General features: G+C 45.9%; 1 non-coding gene and 1 pseudogene across 1 annotated transcript; both read left to right on the plus strand.

Annotated features, from left to right (window-relative positions):
• Window positions 1–391: 391 nt before the first annotated feature.
• LOC119625448 (U6 spliceosomal RNA) lies at window positions 392–497 on the plus strand. The gene has a single exon (XR_005241648.1). It is a non-coding gene; the product is annotated as a U6 spliceosomal RNA (small nuclear RNA).
• Window positions 498–4196: 3699 nt separating this feature from the next.
• Window positions 4197–7461, plus strand: LOC140713232 (synaptobrevin homolog YKT6 pseudogene; annotated as a pseudogene).
• The last annotated feature ends 560 nt before the right edge of the window (window positions 7462–8021 follow it).

The raw sequence follows: 8021 nt of genomic DNA on the forward strand, positions 1-8021 counted from the left end.
CCAATAAACTAAATTTAAAATGAAAACCAAAAAAAAAAGATAAAAATGGGCTGGGCACAGTGGCTCATGCCTGTAATCCTAGCACTTTGGGAAGCCAAGGTGGGAGGATCACTTGAAGCCAGGAGTTTAACACCAGCCTAGGCAACAAAGCAAGACCTCATCTCTATTTTAAAAAAAAAAAAAAAAATTCTTTTATTAAAACTACAATTACATAAAGATAAAAATGGTACACCTGAACGGGGCACTTATCATGGACAAGCTTATAGGACTGGAAGTTGCTCTGGGTGAGTCAGGGAGTGAGTGATGAGTGAATGTGAAGGCATAGGGCATTACTGTACACTGCGGTAGACTTAATAAACATTGTACACTTAGACTATGCCAAATGTATAACAAATATTTTTCTTTCTTCAGTAATAAATTAAGGAATAATACAGAGAAGATCAGCATGGCCCCTGTGCAAGGATGACATGTGAATTAATCTGTTCTCACATTGCTATAGAGAAATACCCGAGAGTGGGTAATTTATAAAGGAAAGAGGTTTAATTGACTCACAGTTCAGCATTACTAGGGAGACCTTAGGAAACTTACAATCATGGCAGAAGGCAAAGGAAAAACAAGGCACCTTCTTCACAAGGCAGCAGGAAGAAGTGAGTGCAAGCAAGGGAAATGCTAGACACTTATAAAACCATCAGATCTCGGCAGGGCGAAATGGCTCACACCTATAATCCTAGCACTTTGGTAGTCCGAGGTGGGCAGATCACCTGAGGTCAGGAGTTCAAGACCAGCCTGGCCAACATGGCAAAACCCTGTCTCTACTAAAAATACAAAAATTAGCCGGGCAAGGTGGCAGGCACCTGTAATCCCAGCTACTCGAGGGTGCTGAGGCAGGAGAATCACTTGAACCCAGGAAGCAGAGGTTGCAGTGAGCCAAGATCATGCCATTGCACTCCAGCCTGGGCTACAGAGCAAGACTCCGTCTCAAAAACAAACAAACAAACAAACAAAAAATGAGATCTCTTGAGAACTCACTATCACAATAACAGCATGGGGGAAATTGCCCCTATGATCCAATCACTTCCCACTGGGTCCCTCCTATGACATGTGGGGATTATGGGGATTACAATTCAAGATGAGATTTGGGTGGGGACACAGCCAAACCATATCAACATGCAAATTCATGCAGCGTTCCATATTTTAAAAGAATATTATTATAATAAATTAATTATAAATTATATTATTATAATAATTATACATTATATTATTATAATAAATTAACCTTACCTTACTGTAACTCCTTTACTTTATAAACTTTTTCATTTGTTTTAACTTTTTGACTCTTTTGTAAAACAGCTTAAAACACAAACACGTTGTACAGCTTTACAAAATTATTTTCTTTCTTGATATCCTTATTCTATAAACTTTTTTCTATTTTAAAATTTTTTTATTTGTTTTTTAACTTTAAAAATTTGTTGTTACAAACTAAGACACATACACATACATTAGCCTACACAGGGTCAGGATCATCAAGATGTGACTAGGTGATAGGAATTTTCCAGCTCCATTATAATCTTATGGGACCACCGCTGTATATTTAGTTCATAGTTCACTGAAACTGATGCATGACTGAACTTAGCCTTAAAATTCCTTCCTTCCTTCCTTCCTTCCTTCCTTCCTTCCTTCCTTCCTTCCTTCCTTCCTTCCTTCCTTCCCTCCCTCCCTCCCTCCCTTTCTCCTTCCCCTTCCTTCCTTCCTCCTTCCCTCCCTCTCTCCCTCCCACCCTCCCTCCTTCCCTACTCTTCCCTTCCTTCCCCTTCCCCTTCCTTCCGTCTTCCTTCCTTCTTTCCTTCCTCCCTTTCCTTCTTCCTTTCTTTTTTTCTTTTTTCTTTTTTTTTTTTTTTTTTTTTTTGAGACGGAGTCTTGCTCTGTAGCCCGGGCTGGACTGCAGTGGCCGGATCTCAGCTCACTGCAAGCTCCGCCTCCCGGGTTTACGCCATTCTCCTGCCTCAGCGTCCGGAGTAGCTGGGACTACAGGCGCCCGCCACCTCGCCCGGCTAGTTTTTTGTATTTTTAGTAGAGACGGGGTTTCACCGTGTTAGCCAGGATGGTCTCGATCTCCTGACCTCGTGATCCGCCCGTCTCGGCCTCCCAAAGTGCTGGGATTACAGGCTTGAGCCACCGCGCCCGGCCTTTTTTTTCTTTTTTCTTTCTTTCTTTCTTTTCTTTTTCTTTCTCTCTTTCTCTGTCTCTCTTTCTTTCTCTCTCTCTCTCTTTCTCTCTTTCTCTCTTTCTCTCTTTCACAGAGTCTCACTCTGTTGCCTAGGTTGGAGTGCAGTGGTGCAATCTCAGTTCACTGCAACCTCTGCTTCCCATGTTCAAGTGATTCTCCTGCCTCAGCCTCCCCAGTAGCTCCTGCCTCAGCCTCCCTAGTATGATTTTGTATTTTTAGTAGAGACAGGGTTTCACCATGTTGGCCAGGCTGGTCTCAAACTTCTGACCTCAAGTGATCCACCTGCCTCCACCTCCCAAAGTGCTGGGATTACAGGCATGAGCCACTATACTGGGCCTTAAAATTCTTTTTCAGTTAAATTCTTGGTTCAAAGAAAGAAATAGAAGCAGGGGGCCATTCTGTGTGCATTGAAGGTTGTTTGAAGCCCCTCTCTCTCCCTGTCATCCCTCTCTCTTGTCCCTTTCCTTTCCTTCCTCCTCCTTCTCTCTCTCCTCCCCTTCTTTCTCCACTTCCCCTCCCTCTTCTCCCTCTCCTCTTTCTCTTCCTTCTCTCTTCCCCCTCATGCCCACTCCTCCTCCCCCACCCACTTCCCCTCCCTCTTTCTTCCTTCTCCCTCTCCCCCTTCCTTTCCCCCTCTCTCTCTCCCACTGTGTCTCCCCAACCCTAGGGCAAAGCATGGCCAGGAAGTACGGGCTGTATAATGTACACATTACCTAGAAGCTATGTTATTTCCCAGGGAAAAGAGAGCTTCTGTCACTTTGCCCACCAGATTTCCAATAAAAGGATTCATCTTAGATCAGCGTGATTGCAACTAATGGAGAGCTTGCCAGCTTCTAACTTTGCCTTTCACTGAGGATCCATGCGGGCGTGTTCAGCTGTGACTGCTAGGATAAAGATCAGTTATAGAAATAGCTTTGGAGCTGTTAGGATGATGACTCTTCTTTATGGCAGACCATTAACAACTACATCAAATTACCCATGTGAATTATGAGCTGTAGTAGGGTGCCCGACCTTCCGCTCATTATGTGGGACCCGGTAGTTACTGCAGGTCAAGTCATACATAATTGCCAAGGGCATTTTTATGTAACTTTGCCAGTCATTTCTTTATGTGGTCCCTTAAGATTACGTTACCATATTTGTACTTTACCTTTTCTGTTTAGATATGTTTGAAGATATAAATAGTTCCTATTGCACTACAATTGCCTGCAGTATTCAGTAGTTGCTGTACAGGTCTGTAGCCTGGGAGCAACAGGCTCTACCACTCACCCTAGGTATGTGGTAGGTGATACCATCTAGGTTTGTGTAAATGCACTCTATGATGTTTCCAAAACAACACAATTACCTAACACTTCTCAGAGCATATCCCCATAGTGAAGCATCACCTGACTGTATATTTCAAAGCTCCTACGAATTTGCCTACATTAAAAGTGATGGGGGGCTGGGCTCAGTGGCTCACGTCTGTAATCCCAGCACTTTGGAAGGCCCCGGTGGGTGCATCACCTGAGGTCAGGAGTTTGAGACCACCCTGGCCAAGATGGTGAAACTTCATCTCTACTAAAAATACAAAAAGTAGGTGGGCGTGGTGGCGGGCACCTGTAATCCCAGCTACTCAGGAAGCTGAGGCAGGAGAATCGCTTGAACCCAGGAGGCAGAGGTCGCAATCAGCTGAGATCACACCATTGCACTCTAGCCTTGGCGACAGAGCAAGACTCTGTCTCAAAAAGCAAAAAAAGTGATTGAGGCAGAGTGTGGAACAACTGGTTAGAGATAATAGTATAGCCTATCAATGTTAAACATCAATTTGGACAAGTCTGCTTGTGCACAGCAGGTTGTGTCTCTGAAACATCTAAGGAGCGAGTTCTAATCCGAGACCATTTTCAAGTTTCTGTAAGGCAGCCAGGAGGTTGGCTGGATGACCTCGCAAATCCTCTTCCTACTCTAACATTCTGCTACCTGATGGGAAGAAACCCAGAGAAACCAGAAACAATTTTGCAGACATTCTTTTTAAAGGTGTTACCCAATACTTGTTCAATTTTTTTTGGAAACAGAGTCTTGCTCTGTCACCCAGGCTGGAGTGCAGTGGCATGATCACAGCTCACTGCAGCCTCGACCTCATGGGCTCAAGCAATCCTCCCACCTCAGGTGCATGCCACCATGCCCAGCTAGTTATTATTTTATTTTATTTTTTGTACAGACCAGGTCTCACTATATTGCCAAAACTAGTCTCAAATTCATGGGCCCAAGCAAGCAATCCTCCTGCCTCGGCCTCCCAAAGTGTTGGGATTACAGGCGTAAGCCTCGAAACCCAGCCCAATTTCTATCTTTCATTCCAAATACAGAATATGTCATCAAACTTAATTGACTGCTTCATCAACGCCTGGTGCTTTCCACCCGAATGTCCTGGAGCTGGCTCACGGGCAAAGGGCTGCCTTGTCTATCTGTATGTCTCTACCAGCCAGCACAGTGCCTGTCACCAAGAAGGAACTCAATAAGAGGTGATTGAACGATGGATTGAAAGAATTCACTGGATGGATGGATGGATGCACAGTGTCCGGGGCTGGGATCAGGAAATGGAGTAACTCGGGAAGACAGCACAGCACATTGGGAGCCAGGAAGACAGGACAGCTGGAATCAAATGAAAGGCACCTGAGACAGGTTTTGGCTGAGGGGCTGAAGTGCAGCTTCTCCGTCACAATTGTACCTGGGCCTGCGCAGGCAGGGGCCCCTCCAAAGCTCTTAGTTTCTTATACGAGGGCCTGTTACCTGCTGGTCTGAGCAATATCCCCTCCAGGAGGCAGGTATCTTTGTGTGTTTTGAGTAGCTTCCATGCCTTGTGCATACATCTATTATGAATACCAATGTGGTATTCATAATACCACAGTCATAATACCCAGAGTGGTCCCGCAGCTGGGCAGGCAGGGGGCCTGAGGGCACAGAGCCATGAAGCTGTACAGCCTCAGTGTCCTCTACAAAGGCGAGGCCAAGGTAGTGCTGCTCAAAGTCGGGTACGACGATGTGGCTTCCTTCAGCTTTTCTCAGAGATCCAGCGTTCAGGAATTCGTGACCTTCACAAGTCAACTGATTGTGGAGCGCTCATCCAAAGGCACTAGAGCTTCTGTCGCAGAACGAGACTATCTGTGGCACGTCTATGTTCAGAATGACAGTCTTGCAGGTGTCGTCATTACTGACAATGAATGCCCATCCCGGGTGGCCTTTACCTTGCTGAAGAAAGTACTAGATGAATTCTCCAAGTAAGTCAACAGGAAAGACTGGCCAGTAGGATCCCCTGCTACGATCCATTCTGCAGCCCTGGATGATCACCTCAGTAGATATCAGAACCCACGAGATGCTGACCCCATGACTGAAGTGCAGGCCGAACCCAAATCATTCTGCACAATACCATGGATTCTTTGTTAGAGTGAGGTGAGAAGCTAGGTGGCTTGGTGTCCAAATCCGAGGTGCTGGGAACACAGTCTAAAGCCTTCCATAAAACTGCCCGGAGGCCAGGCACGGTGGCTCATGCCTGTAGCACTCTGGGAGGCTGAGGCAGACAGATCACCTGAGGTCAGGAGTTCGTGACCAGCCTGGGCAACACGGTGAAACCCCATCTCTACTAAAATACAAAAACTTAGGTGGGCATGGCACCCTGCACCCGTAGTCCCAGCTACACAGGAGGCTGGGGCAAGAGAATCGCTTGAACCTGGGAGGCGGAGGCTGCAGTGAGCCGAGATTGCACCACTGCACTCCAGCCTAGGCGACAGAGCAAGACTCCCTCTAAAAAAAAAAAAAAAAAATCCCGAAACCAAACTCGTGTTGTGCAACGGCCCAGCACTGGCACAGCACCATCATTCGCATCAGAACTGCAGCCCCCAGAGAAGAAGAGACAGCCCTACACAAGGACCTGGAGTGGGGCACACGGGCCATTTTTATTTTGAAGTTTCCAGGAGAAGCAGGGATGGTGGAAGGGTGGGGAATGTTCAAATTAATATGTGTGGTAGTGATTCTTGGAAAGAATTTGAGGTCCACGAAGGTGGATTTTTGGGCAAATGAAACCATAAACTCCAACTGGCTTCTGAAAAGAAAAAAAAGAAAAAAGAATATCGATGTGTTTCTAGAACAGCACCTGGCACAGAGCAGATACCTCTGGTAGTTACTGAAGAAATGGACATATTCAGAAAGAGAAGGTTCACTGTGTGTCTGAGGGGAGAGCTATTGTTTTCCAACCAACACCATATTTGTTGTGGTGGAGAGCGGCTGCACGATTGGACACACAGGGCTTTCCTGTGACTTGTGTGAACTAATGGCTGCACACCGGTTCTACGGGAAAGGGGAAAGCGTCAGAGCGAGCTGCCTGGGGGGCTAGTCTGCTTCGCTGCTCATGAGCCTCGCGCTTATGGGCCAGTTGTAACCGCCCAAGGGGTTCACCTTGCCTGCTGCCTAGACAGAGCCAATTCATCCACTGCTAGAGACAAAGAGTAATTCATGCAGAGCCGACTGCGCACGAGACTGGAGTTTTACTATTACTCAAATCAGTCTCCCCGAGCATTCTGGGAGCAGAGTTTCTCCCAGAAGGACAATTCGATGGGTAGGAGAAAGCCAGTGAGCCGGGGGCACAGATTGGTCAGGAACGAAATCTTAGGGAGTCAAATCTGTCTTGTGCTGAGTCAGTTCCTGGGTGGGGGCCACAAGATCAGATGAGCCAGTTTACCGATGGGGTGGGGCCAGCTGATCCGTCAAGGGCAGGGTCTGCAAAATATCTCAAGCAACGATTTCTAGGAGCAGTTTACAGAGGGTCAGAATCTTGTAGCCTCCAGCTGCATGACTCCTAAACTATAATTTCTAATGTCGTGGCTAATGTTAGTCCCACAAAGGCAATCCAGTCCCTAGGCAAGAGGGAGGTCTGCTTTGGGAAAGGGCTGTGACTGTCTTTGTTTTAAACTATAAACTATAAACTAAGTTTCTCCCAAAGTTAGTTCAGTCTGTGCCCAGGAATGAACAAGGACTGATTGGAGGTGAGAAGCAAGATGGAGTCAGTTAAGTTAGATCTCTTTCGCTGTCTCAGTCTTAATTTTGCAAAGGCAGTTTCACAGTTGCCTGGCCTCTGGGTGCCTGTGTCCCCGCAGTGGTGTGGGCTTTAGTGACAGCACCTTCCTCTCAGGGCTTTCATGAGGAGTAAATAAATTAATAGGCATAAAGCACTTGGAAAAGAGCCTATTCTAACCACTAGGTATATAGAAGTGGTGATTATTACAGCTGGTCTGGATCCCTTGCATTTGCTGAAATTGTATGCAACTCCTAGGTGAGAAAAGACTAGTGTTGGATTATTTTAGCAATAGGGGGCAGACAGGCTGTTTAGCGCCCTGAATAGTCATCTTTTTTTTTTTTGAGACCATGTCTCAAAAAGAAGAAAAAACAAATTAATTTCAAACACGTTCACCCAAGTATAAATCTGGAAACTAAATTATTTTTTTATTTAAACAAATTTTGACGGACCTATGTAATGATGATATAGATTGATATTTATCGGAAAGAAAAAGTCTTCACCACATGACACTTTTTTTTAAAGTAGTGAAAATGTGTGTATTACATGATACCAGTTTTTATACTGGTGCGGTGGCTCACACCTGTAATCCCAGCACTTTGGGAGGCCAAAGCGGGCGGATCATCTGAGGTCAGAGGTTTGAGACCAGCCTGGCCAATATGGTGAAACCTCATCTCTACAAAAGTATGAAAATTAGCCGGGCGTGGTGGTGGACACCTGTAGTCCCAGCTACTCCGGAGGCTGAGGCAGGAG

The sequence above is a fragment of the Chlorocebus sabaeus genome, chromosome 13 (assembly GCF_047675955.1).
Source record: "Chlorocebus sabaeus isolate Y175 chromosome 13, mChlSab1.0.hap1, whole genome shotgun sequence".
NCBI lineage: Eukaryota > Metazoa > Chordata > Mammalia > Primates > Cercopithecidae > Chlorocebus > Chlorocebus sabaeus.